Here is a 15,600-nt window from a genome sequence, read left to right on the forward strand (position 1 = left end):
ACACCAGTGTTTGTTTTTGTTGCTGGTTGATCACTTAATCTTAGTTTAGGTTGGGCCACTGTTAAATGGAAATGTTCATTGTAAGTAAGTGATTTTGCTTACTGGAATTTTCCCCCAACTGCTATAGGCTAATGACCGCATTGATATTATATATATTTAGCACATAAAAATACTACATGTACTACAAGCTAATAATGTTATCTTGATTGTTGTTCAGAATGAAGAGACTATGATTCAAGGAAAAATACATTTTAATGTATTTTAAATTAAAATTTCAAACTAAAACAAACATTGATATTTGTAAAGTACTTGTGTAAAACTCAAATACATATGAACATCCAGTTCACATTCAATTTGCTTTAAAAAATGTAATGCCATGTATTTCATTTAGTGCTAACACACGGTTGATTATTACCAGTTAAGAACTATATACATGTAGTTTTATTTATAATATAACATTCTTCTTTTTCAGTAAATATGATCAATGTTATTATATAATTTCCCTTGTTTGGAACTTGTGCACTCAGCTGATGGCAGAACAGAAAAATCAAATGAGTCATATTATTTATAGGAAATGTCAATTAAAAGCACGTCACTTTTGTAACTATTGTGTAAGTATCTGTTACATACGATACAGCTAAATAAAGGTGGTAATATTTGTTATACAAAGTTATCAATATTTACTACCATCTTAACAAATGAAAGAACAAAAAGCAGCTTGATGTAATTTCATCAGTTTAGCACGAATGTTTGCATTACAAATGATCTTATCCTTAACAACCTCAGTGAAAAGTAGAATCTTATAAATATTTACATGAAGTTTAGAGTTTCTTAATATTTGGTATGTCCACTTTTTGCATTAATAACAGTGTGCACTCGAGCTGAAACAGACTCCACAAGTTTGTGTAAACTTGTTAGATCAAAACTATAGGCGTGTCGTCTGAACACACACGTCAATGGAAAGGATGAGTCATAAATAAATCTATAGATAATTAACAGATAATTAAATTAATTGAACAATGCATTTGGATAATATAATTTCGTTAGTTCGCTACATGATGATGTCACTCTCTCTAGCTGACTCTGTCAGATTCATATTCAAATGTTGCTTTATTGGCCTGCCACATATTAACATTTGTATTGCCAAATCTTCTATACAGACATTAAGAACACAGCACAGTGTGTGTGTGTGTGTGTGTCACCTGTCAGTGGTTTTATTGTTTTTATATATATATATATATATATATATATATATATATATATATATATATATATATAGATAGATAGATAGATAGATAGCTTTAAACAATAAAACCACTGAAAGGTCACACACGCACAATGTGGTTCTATGTTTGTTCTTTTTTGTTTTAAAATGTGCTTCATATGTGATTCTGTTTACTAAAAAGCATTCAGTATCCACATGCTCTGTTTTGTACAAATTTTTTGTTTTCTTCCTTTTTCTTAAAACATAGTTTTAGTTAGTCTACAAGTGCAATTTTTCTGCATATGCATTAATAGTAATGTTGTGGTATACTGCAGGTGCAAAGTAGGACCAAACTAATTTTGTTATTTATTAAGGACCCACAGAACATGCCCACAGGGTAAACTGTGGGCCCAGATCCGTGCCTACAGTATGGCCATAGTATGCCCAGTGCTCCCACGGTGTGCCTACAGTATGCCTAGAGTGTGCAGGTATATAGTATGCCTGCAATGGCCCCACACAGGCTATGGGGGCCATGTGGGGCATGTGCGGGCCACACACTATGAGGCCCAGGTGGGGCTGCAGTGGGGCATCCCACAACCAGCCCAAGTGTGGGCATATGGTGGGCCCCACTGGTGCCTATTATGGGCCCACAATATTCCCACAGTATGGAGCCACTACAGGCAGCCCACTGGTCCAGCAAACATTTCAGTTTTTCACCTCTGTAATGTGTGGCACTGGTGGGTTTACAGAAAAAGTTGTAGAAAGCGTTGCATGTCTGCGATGGCCATCACAAGCAGACATTCTGTTATTTCCATTGTTTCTTTGTTGAAAAAAAGAATAACAATGGAGACATTTTTTTCCAGCAGGATACCTTGTTACATCTTTTTTTTATTATTGTGAACCAAGAGTCTCCAATTTCTTTCACAATTGCTTCAGTCACAAAACTGCTCATTATGCAAATAAGATCTATTTTGCATCCCATGACTTGTGTAAGTAGCATGTTGGGGATTCGACTTCATAATTTGGGCCAACTGGGGGTCTCTCCTTATGCTTTTTTCTATCCTTAAGTAAAATAAAGATAGAAAAAGCCCACTTCCTCCTTCTGAGATATCACCAAATGCATCTAATTTACCCCATGAAGGCAACAGGTTAGAAACTACAAACTCAATGACATCAATAATAGAAAGGTAGTACTGTTTTTTTTTTTCTGGAGCTGATCTGCACTAACTAGCATTGGGATTTGTTTCCATTTCTCTATACTCTGCTCTCTTTCTTTCCACTCACTGAAACAGGCCAAATGTTCCTTGGAAGTCCCATGTCTGTTAAGTCCCTTATTAGACTTCACTGCTGTGTTTCCAGTCAGTGAAGCCTTTGCTAGTGAAAGCTGGATCACATTTGGACCTGTGATGGCTGGTGCTAAAAATTTTGGGGAGGATACAAACAAACTGAAAATCACACCTTTAGTAATGCAGGACTGAATGTAATTGTTAAATAACAGGTGATATAACAATGTATCACCACTGCTTAGCTAAAAATGGAAAATTTAACTGTTAAACTATGCAATAAGGTACCACGAATCAGTGACTTTGAGTTTAATGTGGGTTTATTATCAGTAATAAAGTAATCAAGATAATCACTCAAAAAACTGTAATCAATCAAAAAAAAAAAAAATACACTGTAATGTTGCCTAAACAATGGCCAGTAGCAACTCTGTTTGCCATAACAGCTGCTGGAGAAACGTTGGTGTAAGCTCGTCCACGATCACTTGACTGCTGCTGAATTTGTAAGTTAGGTCGATTTGGTCCAAGCTCCTTTATAATTTTTTTTCTTCATTTGAAAGCCTTGTGAAAGGGTTTTTTTGTAAAAAATAAAACCGAATTTTATTTCATCTGGAAGAAATGTTGTGCCTACTTCTACTTTGTTAACAATCTCTTGCAGTACCGGTCAGCTGACAAGCTGCTGAGTGGGAGAGAGAGTCATTGAGAACAGTCCAATCACATGAGGTGAAAAAATATCTTAAAAAACAACATTGATTCGTTAACAACAAAAGTGTGAGTGTCTGGGGCGCAATGAGCTGTTCCCCTACGACAATATGAAGCAAGTCAATTACAGAACAGCCTCAAGTCACCTGCTCTTCAGAAGTTTAAGGACCTACATACGCATTCATTTGGCCGGCACACTGCAGACAGATATGAATGAAATACAATTTAGATTTTTTAATTCTTTAATAAATGCTAACATGACTAAAAGGCAAATAGTATGACTAAATAATTTTATTTCATAATTATTTTGCAATATATATTTACCTTATGTTTAACATGTTTCTCTGGATAACTTGAAGGAACGGTGCCCCAGCTCCCCCTATTGACCACCCACACTGACTTGGTCTGAGAAGACTGAACTTTTCTGCACGGGTATTATTAATATTCAAGCCACTCTCACTTGTGATACCATGATGGCATGAATAACCTCTTTTTAATCCCAAAGAGACGTGAAGGGTACTTCTCAAGTCTGACTTGCATACGCCCATCCACTCTCAAATCATCGGGGCACATGTCAGTCTCCATCGGCCGCTTAGCCTGGCAGCATCAATGTTCTCAGTAATGCTAACATTACCTCAATCGCTGCAGCTTGTCTGTGTGTCAGGATCAGATGCACTAATAAAGGAGCTATTATTAGCCAAATCATTCACTTAAACTTGGTTGTCACTGCAATCATTTATTGCTGATGTTGGTGCTGTTCCAAACCACTGTATTACGTCCATATTAATTGAATAATGGCTAGGTTTTGCATATCACTATTAACTATAAGTTCAACCTTGTAATGTACTAACTGATTGGCTGGTCATTGAATGCACCATACAATGCAGATATGGTAGTTGTTTGTAATTGGCTACGCTAGGCAGGGGGTTGTTACTTATTGTCAGAAATGATTTCCTAAATGCAATCTATCAGTGTTTTGTGCTTTATTATGCATTACAGTGTTAACTCCCCCATTACCAAACTGTATAACTTAATTTTGCTTATAGATGTGAAAGTTTTTCAGTTTTGTTTATTTGACAGGGAAGTAATTCAGCTGAGGGGGCACAGTGACCTTTTGGGACACGACTGGACCCCCAAGGCCTGCCCATAATGCCGACGCTGATTCTGGCTTAGACCACAACGAGATTTTAATGTCACTTAGCCGTGTTAACCATGTTGTCATTAGTGTACGATCATTACTCGTTCACGCTATAAACAATTCTGAATATCTGTGCGTTTGTGCATTACAGTTTACAGTAGTCTGTTTGTGAGGGGCTGTAGGAAATGTGGTTTGGGCTTTCAGCATCATTAAGCACATCCCACCAAAAATAAATAAATATTAACACCTATGTATTTTTTTTTCTCATTGCACAGAAACTTTAATGAAAATGTACAAAGGTCCTGAGGTGCCACTCAGAAACTGTTAGGACTGAGCCTATATAATGCTTATAATGACAGCCAAAGTGTTATCTACAAATGGTGATATATTAATAAAGTGTAGGTGCTACAGTACCTTCTACTGTAGAAGTTTAGAGTCATAGCATTTTCTAATACCCAAAATGGCTATTCAGTTCTATTTGTGCCACAATTTAAAGTTAAAATGATTCAACCAGATTTAACAACCTACTGCCAAATGTTTCTATTTATTAAATTATTCAGCACATACTGTAAGTCAGGACAGTAAAAAGTAGAAAGAGAGAAATTTTTAAAGAAACAACACAGTATTTTCATGGTCAGTTTGCTAAAGTGTATTTTATTTGTCATTTAGTAATAACTGATTCACACAGACATAATCTTTTCAACTGAGCAACATTAAATTCTTTTTGGTGTGGCTGCTCTGGGAAAGAAAATATGTTGTAGAAAATTTGGTCCATGTACTTCTACAGTCTAAAGTCGACCGTCCTTGTTAGTTTCACTTTCGATTTGATTCCCCTCTTCCAAATGCCATATTAGGGATTTATGCTGCGATCCAAACCTGTAGACAAAGCATGATTATGTACATAATGACGGATGATTATAAACTTCACTTATAAAGTTTTACAAAGTTTTAAGTGATTTGACTCACGATTCATTCTGGCTTCTTCAATGCAGTCTGTGAGAAGCCCCAGGTCTCTGGCGAGCAGATTGTCCCTTTGTTCCAGAACAGATATCATTATGAAACTGGCCTGATCCCCTTTATTCCGCACCATATCCACAAGTTTTCCAGTTCTGTCCTGCGTCACTGCGTCACATTCTGACTCTGCCAGTCTGTCAGCGTCGACCCAAAGTCAGAAAACAGACTTGGCCCAATGTCGTTTTGAACCAATGTCAGCCCAAACAGTCGGCCAAACCAGGCAAGCGACTGAGCGCCGACTGATAATTAATTGTTAGTTAATTGTTCCTATTGGTCGGTTCCATATTGTTCTTGAATTATGAGTTTCTTATACAGTATAGTAGGCTCTATAATACAGTGCTAGTCCATTCGTTCTTTGTGTAGATAACAGACATTATTTAAATTAATATAACTAGTGGTTAGCATGTTCGCCTCACACCTCCAGGGTCCGGGGTTCGATTCCCGCCGGGACCATGTGTGTGCGAAGTTTGCATGTTCTCCCCGTGCTGTTGGGGTTTCCTCCGGGTACTCCGGTTCCCTCCCCAAGACGTGCATGGTTGGCGTGTCTAAAGTGTATCTAAAGTGTCTGTAGTGTATGAATGGGTGTGTGAGTGTGTATGGGATTGTGCCCTGTGATGGACTGGCACCCTGTCCAGGGTGTACCCTGCCTTGTGCCTGATGTTCCCTGGGATAGGCTCCAGGTTCCCCCGTGACCCTGAAGAAGGAGTAAGCGGTAGAAGATGGATGGGGCACAACTTAACAGGGGGCATGTTCTAATAGAATTTGTCTGCGTTCTGAGTCAATCCCGTACTGTGACAATACTACTCTATTCGATGCAGTACCTACTGCACTGCACTACATCTGCTATATAGTATTTGGCATTGTCATGTGACCTTCAATGTCATCATAAACACAAAAATCTTAAGAGGGACCACTAGATTAAAGAAACCGCACTAACGGCAAAATGCATATCAGGAACTAGTCATTCCTACATCAGGAATCACAACTACATCAGGAATGGCAAAATGCACATCATGAATTAGTAATGTAATGTGGACAGTGTTAACAGGTTGAGGTAAATTTGTTGCTATTAGCCTGGCCAGCTAAGGAGATCGCAAAAAAGTTTTTAAAAGCTGTGACAACTGATTTCTTGTTTAAACCTTCAACAAGTGAACAATATATTCGGGTATTGATAAACAAGTCCTGTTTAACCAAGGTTTAATAGTTAAAAAGAGCCGATGCGCTGTTTTCCACAATTTTTTTTTCTGAGCTCTTTTGCACCAGTCCCGTTACATTATGGGATTTTTGACTTGCGGTTGCATACTGCAAAATCTCGCCAGAAGCAATACGTCATCCAAGTATTTCTCACCGGCTGAGAATTCGGACATACTACCCCTCTGTCATAATGCTTTTCTCCTACTGTGTAGTAGGGTGATTTCAGACGCAGACTTTATTTAGAAGTTTCCATTTACACTGGTATAACAAAACTTGCTGTCTTTACTGGTTGTCATACCAACAGTGTGTGTAAAAAAAAGTCACACCAAAATTCAAAAGACTTTGGAAGATATCAAGGGAAGATTATTTTACCATAGTGTAAATAAAATTTCACATGTTAATTTTCAGATCTATGTTCATAATAGGGCAAATTTAGTATCATTTTAATCTTTAATCTCTCAATTATAATCTACATAGTCTCCAAATGCTTATATAGTCTGCAGAAAGTCAGGTCTGAATCTCAGTTGTGCACAGGGGGCATACTGTAACGCTGTGTTAAAACTTGCCCCGCTATTAAAACTATGCTATTTCATGCAGTTACAGTAGCCATGAAAATTCACACAATTCCCATCTATGATTTTATTTACTGCAGCATGAGAAACAGGCCAAAGGAGACGGACAGGGGTGTACTGTAGCTGCTGCTGTTTTGTCAATGGCAGGACATGAGTCAATAAGTCAATAATGACAGGCAAGCCAAGTCAATAAGTGGTGTGACTAGGAGCTGTGGAATCTGTCATGTAACACTCCATAGATTTATCACATTGAAGGAAAAAAAAGGACGAGGAAGGAGTGATGAAGAACCTTTCTGTTGGTTACTCCCATCATCAGCAAGTTTTCAGAGCAAATCAGGAGAGGATACTTAACCAGTACTCTGAGACAGCATCTGCCATATACTATGGCTTGTGTGAAAAGGAGTTCATACTGTAGATTGTCACGATTCCCCCTTGAAGCAGCGTGCTCTAAGCGCGAATGCACGAGCACCTGCTTTTCCGTTGTTGACCGTAGTGACATCTGGACACGTGTGTTTTGTTTATGTTTCTGTCATGTCTCCTCCCTGTTCTGTCATTGGCTGGGATTTCACGTGGGTCTGTATTGCTCTCAGCTGCTAGCAGTTTAGACGCTGATTATGTCCGCATATATACCGAGCGCCTCCCAGCACACAACGCGGAAGATTATCTTAGAGTTCGTTTAAGTTCGTTTAAGTTCGTTTAAGTTCGTTTAAGTTCGTTTAGTAGTCACAGTCACGGTCCATGTTTAGAATTAGTTTAATTCGTATAGTAGTCACAGTCACGGTCCATGTTTAGAATTAGTTTAATTCGTATAGTAGTCACAGTCACGGTCCATGTTTAGAATTAGTTTAATTCGTATAGTAGTCACAGTCACGGTCCATGTTTAGAATTAGTTTAATTCGTATAGTAGTCACAGTCACGGTCCATGTTTAGAATTAGTTTAATTCGTATAGTAGTCACAGTCACGGTCCATGTTTAGAATTAGTTTAATTCGTATAGTAGTCACAGTCACGGTCCATGTTTAGAATTAGTTTAATTCGTATAGTAGTCACAGTCACGGTCCATGTTTAGAATTAGTTTAATTCGTATAGTAGTCATAGTCACTGTCCATGTTTAGAATTAGTTCGCGCTGGATTATCCGCTTCCAGTCCCTCGTCATAGTTCGTTTCTTGTTTTGTTTATCGACCCTATTTTCCGTGACCACGACCTAGATTCCTGCCTTGCCCCGTGTATACCTGTTTGCCAATCGCCTGACCTCTTGCATGTTTGTGGATTACGTTTTGGATCACGTTTTGGATTTGTCTGCCTGTCTCTCTTTCAAATAAACAACTGTTCATCCTGCACTTGCATCCGTCCTATCTCTGCACCGTCATGATTCGTGACAGTAGATAGCGTACACAGACAGAAAACTATGCAGTGAGTGAGTATTTCTTCATGTTCTTATTTATTTCATATCCGTGTACATACTACAATTTGTAAATTAAAAACAAAGGTCATGCATTAAATTGTTAGGGGGATTTTAAGCTGTCACATGGTCATGTTACTTGATATTGTGATATTTTTCACAAGTAGTAATCTACATGGGCTAATACACCTAACATCAATTTCTCCGATACATTGTGGTGGTAGTAATGTATAACTGTCTAGCCATGTTATGATAGATTTTATAGTATAGACATGTGATGTTAACCTGCTTTTCCTTGTTGTGAATTAGTCTTGACATGTTTAGTCTTATTTGAATTAAAAACATTTCCCTTAGTGAAGCCCTTGCTGACTGGCTAGACTCAACTTTTGCTGCACAGTATGGTTTCTTCTCACTACCGTCATGCAAATACGTCTCATCATGGACATTTTTTTTAATGGTGATGTCACAGGTTACATATTAGTTCTGAAAGCTACTTGATTTATATTCTTTACAGCAATCAAATATTTACTTTTCGTAGTAGACCTATACATTTGTGGCTGATGGCAAAACGATAAAAAAAGTTATATTATGCCTGCAGATAATTGCAAATAGTGTAAATATGTAATTAAAATATTTAACAGTGAATAACATACAATATATAAATATGATTCGGAGAATGCATGGACATGCCTAAATCATGCAAAGATGTAGCCAAAGATGATTATACAGTAATTGTTTTTATTCCATTAATGTTGTGCTAACATACACAGGAAGTTGAGAAGCATATATACTGATAGATTATGAACCTTTATACAACAGTTAGTTCTGGTCCACTAATCTGATTGGTCAAGTGGCATTACAAGAGCGAATATAAGTCTATAACCGCACTGGAATGTTTCACTGTGTATCACTCCTCTCGTCTGTGTTCACCACATAAACGTTTCACTTCCTAGTTCGAAACCGTTACTACAGTAGATTTAATGACATCATCAGTGGACATTTTTCTATTTGTGTCTGTATCTCTCTCCAGAGCTTTTTTTTTTATTATTATTATTATTTGCTCTTTTAGTAAAAGAGGAAATTTATCAAAAACTTTCTGTAGTTTAACTCTATGGCTCTGTAGTTTGCATTTTCCCATTGTGTTTAAAGTTTATCCTGGAATGACTTGTTGTGAAACTGTGTAAAGCCCTCATCAGTAAAGTGAAGGCATGATGTCTCTAAGATTCAGAGATGCCGTAAAAGCTTCTAAAATAATACTTAGTGGTGAATGCCTTGCAGCAGAAAGTCTTCAATTAAAGCTGGGATGGAAGTTACAGATTAATACACAACCGAGCAGACATGATTCTGTACAAACTTCCATAATGTTTATTAGTATAGCCAAACATCTCCAAGAAAGAAATATGACATATTAAGGATGCCTTTTTTTTTTTTCAAATACAAGTATCTCATAAACACAGTACACATGAATGTAGCATTGTTCTTGACAAAGGCAAAAAAAAAAAAAATTATGTATATATAATGATTGCACAAAGCACTGCACCATTGCTGCAATAATTTACAAAACTTGGCAACAAAATTAATTACAACACTTATATCCTGTTTAAATTTTAAACACTTTAAATAAAAAGTTACATTTTATGTGTACAAATACACCCTAACATCTTACAGATTAATACAATATCCCCAGCTCGTGAAGCAAAACTACGCCATTCTAAGCAAATCAAAGTAACTGTAGATAGTGCCTGAAATCCCTGATATTTTCTGAATCTATTTTAATTCAGACTGGTGATGGACAGTGATGACCCACTGTGCTACTATCAACAAAATCATAATAAAATATGATAAAGAAATACATAAGAGATAAAAGCCAGCATAAGTATTGTTTTTTTTTTTTCATCTGGACATAAAAATAGATGTGTACCTCTGATGTTTATAGAGAGGTTGTAGCACAATTTGTGATGTAGCTGCTGTAGAGGGGGAATAAAACTTCTTAACCTGTCTTGTGCTTAATATTGTAATTGCTGTTAAAGGCCCTTTAAAAGTTCTTCAATTATTTAGGCTCAAAGTGACTTATTTGTGTGTGTTTGAGTACATAAAGTACAGTATTTAACTTCAGTCCTGAATCATTCTGGAACAACTGAAGCATATCAACCAGCTGTTTATTTGCCAGATTGAGGATAGCTTTGGCTACTGGACAGTCAAGCTGTAAAACTCTGAGATCCTCAGTAGAGCTTTGGACTTTAGGAAGAAGACAATCCAGAATGCGGAGGTCTGGTGGGGGGGCAAACGGGGCTTGTTTTGGGTCTTTCTCTTTATAATAACAATAATCTAGCTTATCAAATATTGTCTTCAGGTAAGACCACCTGATTTCCTGTGGGCTCTCAAAGTTCACAGGGGCACAGTTATCAGTTTCACATGAACTGAATGGCAAGAGGCGCTTGGCCAAAATTTCTGAAAATATCAAATATTCCATGTTGTTGTCTCCTGAAGGTTTATAATTTTTAGGTACCTTCAGTGTATTTAATATTTTATTGTACTTAATCTTCAATGTACAGCATTTTGTTTTGTAGTCCATCTCATCATTCATATTTGGTCTGTGTTCTTCTTTGTCAGTTAAATACTTTATAGCACTCAGTATTTCTTTAAGACTAATCTTCCCTTGGCACCTGTCAGGATTGTATTCATATGTCCTTAACCTTGTGTGGAGTTTTAGGACAAGAGGGAAATGATCCATTTTTTGTCCCTCCAAACCTTTTTCAACTGTAATGCTAAGTACTTGATTTATTGTGGCATTTTGCAGGAAAAACATGTCTATTCTGGAATAACCACGAGGATATTTGAATGTAAATCTCTCTGTATCATTATCAGTATGTATGTTTGACCAGGTGTCTCTGAGGTTCAGTGATGCAATAAAGTCTTCTAAAACTTTTGATGGTGATTCTCTTGACTTTGGAGGATTGCGATCTACTCTGGGATCTAAAAGTGAATTGAAATCACCTCCAACCACTAGCACACCCTCAGCTCTCTCCATCAAATAGTCCTTCAGACTATTCAAGACAACTTTGTCTTTCTTATGCTTGTACACGTTAACAAGAGTGTACAGTTCACCATACAGATGACAGAAGAGCACAATGTAGCCTCCACTGCTATCCACATCATGGCATATGTACTCAAACTGTACAGAGTCTCTTATCAGTATTGCAACTCCTTTGCTTTGAGAACTGTATTCAGTGAAGTAGACTTTCCAGTTTTTAGCCTTATTAATGGCTTGGAGACATTTTGTTGTTGGCCCAACATGTGTTTCTTGTAGAAAAACAATATCAGCTTGAAGGTTACAGAGAACGTCCAATATTTCTACAATCTTTTCTTTAATACCATTTGTGTTCCAGGAGACAAAACAGAGGTTTGTTTCGGCGTTTGATGTCATTTTTGATTAAACCTCTGTAAATAAAATAGACAATTTAAAATAACAATTATTTTATATATTTTATGTTTGTTATGTATTGTATGTTTAAAAGCAAGCATCAAACTACAGCTTTTTTAATTCTTTCATATCAGGCCATACATTTATGAATGAATTTTGACAATATGTCTTTTTATGAACACAGTTATCTATTCATTATGTATTCTCAATACAGTTTTCAGTAAATACTAACTAATAGAGATGCACCGATGTATCAGCCAATGATATGTATAGGCCCATAAAGGCAATTTTTCACGCTATCGGCCATCGTGCGATAATTTAAAAACATCCAGTGATCAGGAGCAATTATATCCTGTCAATCAAAAGAGGGCAGGAAAACACATTGATTTCATGCTGTGTGTAAAGATGTCTTTTGTGTGGAATGATGACAAAACTGCAGTCTGTAATCTCTGCATTGCTAAAATTTTACACCGGACACTGCAGCAGTGGAACGGGAGTTTCGACGTCAAGTCTAATTTTTTTTATTTCCACGCTGCTCGAGCTGAATTAACGCACCAGTACACTGTTGAAAGATTTAAATGAATATGAGTTGACAAAAAAAGTATATATTGCACAGAAAAATATATTTGTAGAGTAGTATATTTCATATCCATTTAATGTTAATATATGAAAAAGTTGATATTATATATTACCAGTTTGATGTCAGTGATGAAGTAGAAATGTTTTTGTTTGTGGTGAGTGAATGTGAGACTAACAGGAGGTTTTTTAGAATTCAGTCAATTAATTCTGTTAATATGAATTAATAACATTCAATAAGTTAAGAAATCTTACTTTAATCTTCAGAATTTAGTTCATGCGTTAATGTTAATTTGAGTAATGTGTTTTCTGTTTAAGACCGGTTACTGTGAAACAACTTGTTGAAATGGAGAGAATAAAGGTTTTCTTTGCATTTCTTTCAGAATTGTGGAATTAATTATGATTAATTTAAAAGAAGGCATAAAAGGCAGAATTATCGGTATCGGTTATCGGTATCGGCTGATATCACTCTGAATAATCGGTTATTGGTATTGGCTGAGAAATTTAGTATCGGTGCATCTCTACTTACTAACACTAAATAAATACTATATTATATAGATTACCTGGCTGGAAGCCTTGTGTCAGCAGTCACCTGGTGGTACAAGAAATGAAGGAATAAGATTTAAGAACTGAGGTTGTCACATGGAGCATCAGTCTATAGTAATATTTGTACATAGTGGAAATATTGTACACAACTAAATCACATCATGTGTTGGATGAAATGTCTTGTTATTTAAAATTACACTTATTTTGCCCTGCGATGGGCTTACCCCCCATCCGGGGTGTCCCCCTGCCCGTGCCCTGAGTTTCCTGGGTTAGGCCCCAGGCTCCCCATGACACTGTGTGTCACAAGGAAGAAAGAACCATTATTACTGTACAGTATATTGTGTAAGGTCATGTTCCCACTTGAGGTTTTAATGGACCTGGGGCCATTTACCCTGATTTTGTGGTCTATTTGGTGGAGTGCAAAAGCTGTTTTTGAGCCCAAGAGTGGTTCAGAGAACACATTGCAGTTATGCCATCAGACAGTTTTGCTTTTTTTTAATTTATATTTACAACTCAGCAATGTGTACATTTTAAAGTTATTTATAAATTTACATGACGGAAATTCTGAGACGGATGGAAATTTTTAGTGGAACACTGGCCAAACACAGATAGAACCCTATTATTCTGTTCGAATAGTGTCTGGTTTTATAAGGTTCTACTGTATGTGACAATTTCTTACTAAGCAATCTTTTAAGCTCATCAAACAACTAATAAATGGTGATAAGAGAAAGACATGTTCAGACTAATAAAACCACATTTTAATCATAGAGATTATGGTGCAGAACGTTTTATTTTTCCATTTCCACCTGCAGAACAGAGGCTCACTGGATGTTTTTTGTTTGTTTGTTTGTTTGTTTGTTTTTTGTGCAACATCTGTGTAAACTCTATTCTGATGTTTAATTAAAAACATTAGTAGCTTTTGAATCCGCATGATTTTATGTATTGCTCTTTGGGAAACATGATTGGCTGATTGAATAATTCCGTGAGCGTATATCGAGTGTACTGAATGTTCTGTGAGTGTATATCATTAATATAGTACTATTTAAACTGTATATAAAGTATGATATACTTTATATTAAACCACTTAATTACAATCATTTCTTTGTGGCCTTTTTTTTTACACTTCATCTGATAGCAAGACAATCCAAGGTGTGTGATGGTAAGACTGCAGTGAGGAGATGGTATATGACATGTCAAAGTGTCAGGTTTCGCCACAAAACAAGTAAGTTGTTTTTTTTTTTTTCAGCACAATTGAATACTCAAGGACTTGTTTAACAGACACAATACAATAAAAAAGTTAGTGAACAGAATTAAAACAGAAACAAAGAAAAATATCGGTGCTTGAGCATCAATATAATTTGAACATTATATATACAATCAAGAATTAATTAGGTCATAGTGTTTCTATTAGATTACAGATTTGTGTGAGCATTTATAAGTCTGTGTTATTTCTCTGGATAATGTATTTTGTATATTTTAAAACCACTTTGCTATTGAATTTAAAATCTTCTTTTGTTTTGGACTTTTCCCTTCTTTCTTATTCTTATTATACTAATGGAAACTGTGGAAATGTTGTGTTTATGATTATGATAATGATGATTCTGTGCTGGTAATACATCTTTTCTCTCTCTTTATTTTATAGTTTATAACTATAGTATAACACTGGAATCAATATGAACATTACACAATGTCAGCCTGTATGAATTTCAGGGTTACTGTTTTAGCCTCCTCATTCATCCCAATTCTAAATCTTTCTTCAGGCATGGACTTATAGGCTCACCATCCACTGATGTTTTCAGCTTGCACCACTCTTCTCAGACATTGCAATTCCACAAATCTTTTTCTCTTTTCACATGCACCAAATCTTCATAATTAAATAAAAATAAAAGAACTTGTTCTGCAAATGACAGAATTTTACTATGAAGGGTATGCAGTGACATCATGTTCCTGCTCCCTCGACCAGACTGAGGGGCAAAACATCCAGCTAAATGGCTGGTTTCAATAGGGGAAGCTGCAAAAACTCTAGTATAAGTAATGATTATCAGCTTAAATTAAAGGCAGTTGGACTCGACAGTGACCCTTACAACTTGCTCAAGAACCTGTAGTCCATGGACATTGGCATGTGGCCAGAAATCGGTTTTCCCCACATTTATATGTACCTGAAGCCTGAAGGCATACAAAAGCTTTGACGATTTTTCCTACTTCAAGGCGGGATTTTTTGGAGAAATGAAAGTGACAAGAACACCAATAAACATTCTGGTTGTATGTACAAATCTTTTTTATTTTATTAAGTTTATCTGGTAAACCGTAAGCTAGCTAGTCCTAGTTTGTTTGTAGCCAACACTTACTAACTTTATATATTTGATGAGGAGATTTAAAACACTTCTTAGTACAGAAGTGATGCAGAATTGGGTAATCGAGCCATAGTTTGGAAGTAATCCTTCAAAATGGAAACAAATTTGGGATTTTGAGCCCTTCCCTGAACCGACCCAAAACTGGTCCTAGGTGCAGACTCAAGTATTCTGCCCAAGTGTGAACACACCCTTAG

General features: G+C 36.4%; 1 long non-coding RNA gene across 1 annotated transcript; it reads right to left on the reverse strand.

Annotated features, from left to right (window-relative positions):
• Positions 1-4,958: 4,958 nt before the first annotated feature.
• Positions 4,959-5,446, reverse strand: LOC128612182 (uncharacterized). Its single transcript, XR_008386701.1, has 2 exons — positions 5,291-5,446; positions 4,959-5,200 (listed from the first exon to the last, which is right to left on the reverse strand). It is a non-coding gene; the product is annotated as an uncharacterized LOC128612182 (long non-coding RNA).
• Between the last annotated feature and the right edge of the window lie 10,154 nt (positions 5,447-15,600).

The sequence above is a fragment of the Ictalurus furcatus genome, chromosome 1 (assembly GCF_023375685.1).
Source record: "Ictalurus furcatus strain D&B chromosome 1, Billie_1.0, whole genome shotgun sequence".
NCBI lineage: Eukaryota > Metazoa > Chordata > Actinopteri > Siluriformes > Ictaluridae > Ictalurus > Ictalurus furcatus.